This window comes from Pteropus vampyrus, unplaced genomic scaffold (assembly GCF_000151845.1).
Source record: "Pteropus vampyrus isolate Shadow unplaced genomic scaffold, Pvam_2.0 Scaffold199, whole genome shotgun sequence".
In the NCBI taxonomy this organism is placed as follows: Eukaryota; Metazoa; Chordata; class Mammalia; order Chiroptera; family Pteropodidae; genus Pteropus; species Pteropus vampyrus.
The window spans coordinates 828,306-830,423 of NW_011888980.1; the positions used below are offsets into that span (position 1 = coordinate 828,306).

The following is a 2,118-nucleotide window of genomic DNA, read 5'->3' on the forward strand; positions in this document are numbered from 1 at the left end:
AAGAGAGAATTCATTTACTGTTGAATCGTACACTTGAAACTTATTGGATTTTGTTAATCAGTGTCACCATAATAGATAAAAATAAAGAGAGAATTAGTGATATGGAAGATGACAGTTCAATAGAAAATGTGCAGGTGGATGATGAAAAGGGAAAAGAAAAATCCAAAGAACCAAAATGAGAATATTTGAATCTATGAAAGAGGACAAATATTTATTAAGTACATGCAGGCTAGACACAGTTGTTTTCAAGTTAAGCAAGCCTGATTTCATAAGGCATTCTAACTTGTATTTTATAAATTTGACAGGAAAAAACATTCATAATTGATATTTGAAAAAGCTTTTATTTTAAAAATATTTTTTCAGAGAGCACCATACAGTATACAAATTGTGAAGCCTAGTAAAAAAACATGATGGTCTCTGAAGTTGGAAAAATCTAGGTTCACACGCTGTTGTCATCTACTACCTGCACATGCGATGAGCCTCAATCTCCTCACCTATGAAGGGGAACGATACCTTCCTTACCTGTGAAAGGGAATGATACTTTCCCAGAAAGCTACTGGGGAAATTAAATGAGTTAAGATACATAAAGTACACAGCAAAAACACACAGATTTGTGCTCACGGCACATATACTAAAATTGGAATAATACAGAGAAGATTAGCATGGCCCCTGCGCAAGGATGACACGCAAATTCATGAAACATTCCATATTTTTTGGCTAAAAGGAGGGCCAGAGGAAGGAGGAAGCAATTGGGGGCATTGTTTTTTGAACAATATAGATGTCTAACCAATGTACTGTGTACTTGAAACTAATTTAAATAAATAAATTTATTTTTTTAAAAACACACATTAAATGAATGTTAACTTCCTTTTCTCCTCTCCCAAGTCCTATGTATTTAAACGGCATTCACTGAGAGGGCAATTTATTCAATTTGGGTCACCTATGAATCAAATGAACGTAATATACATCTATTTCAGATCCTATGACAAAAATATGTGCTGCATCCTTAGGTCAAAAATAATGAAGTCCATATTGATTAAAAGAAAATGCTGAGTTTTGCCTGATTGGCTAAAAAAAAAAAAAAAGTGGCGAAACTGGCAGAAATATTAAAGAACTGATTTGTGAAAAGGATGAGGAATATGCTGGGTTTTAGGGGCGAACAGGTCTTCTAGTTGGGGATGTTCAACAAAAGTTAGAAACCTGAACTTGGAGCTCAGAAGAGAGGCAGAAGTGGAGATTGGGTGGATAAAGAACAAGGGGTTGGCTGAGGCCACCATGGAAAAATGTAGAGCAGAAAAAAAAAAGGGTCATTTTACTAAATATAGCCAGTGCTTCTGGAAGCTGAAGGAAGAAGTCAACGAGTTCCCACAGCCAGAGTGAGCATCAGGACGCAACATGGCTCTCTTGGGGCTTACTTTACCTCATAAGTCACAGTCATGTCTCACTAACTAGTGGTTTCACAGCATCCTGTACTTTTCCTTTGTGGCCCCAGTCAAATTGTATTTAAGTAATTTAAGTAATCTTTGTGAAATGATGGGTTTATTGCCTTTCCTCCTAGATTTTATGATCCTTGAGGGCAGAACTATCTCTTTTTCATTCACCATCATATCCCTTGTATCTAAGTAGCAGAGTGTCCTGCAGGTAGTAAGCACCTTTCAATAAATGTAATGAATAAAAGAATGAGTAAAATCAGCTCACTGGTTATGAGCCTAGAATCTTGCTGTTCAAAATGCGGCCCAACAGCACCACCATCACCTGACTGCTTGTTAGAATGCACATTCTCAGGTTCCACCCCAGACCTAATGCATTATAGCCCACAGGTGATTTGTATGCACATAAAATTTGAAAACCTGATCCTTTCTGATCTCATTCCTAGAACACAAAGTCTTTGTTGCCAAGTTCTCCAATGATTGCACTTCTCCCAGCCAATTAAGACCTTCACATGTCAAGGTTCAATTACCGATGAAGAAAAAGTTTTTGTCTCATTCGATTGAGTCTGTAGAGCAAAAGTAATCCACCCTGCCCTAGTATTTCTAGATACTACCCATGACTCAGCTTCTTGGCCCTGAAAGCTTCAGTCCCCTTGCCATTCCTATCTTTGCTTTCAGGCTTCCTTGA

The 2,118-nt window shown here is 37.4% G+C and overlaps 1 protein-coding gene and 1 pseudogene across 5 annotated transcripts in view; one reads left to right on the forward strand and one right to left on the reverse strand.

The window, feature by feature from the left end:
- The window catches only part of FRMD3 (FERM domain containing 3), a 323,707-nt gene that overhangs the window by 223,123 nt on the left and 98,466 nt on the right, over positions 1-2,118 (reverse strand). The gene's annotated exons all lie outside the window — the stretch shown is intronic.
- On the forward strand, positions 614-714 carry LOC111746743 (annotated as a pseudogene).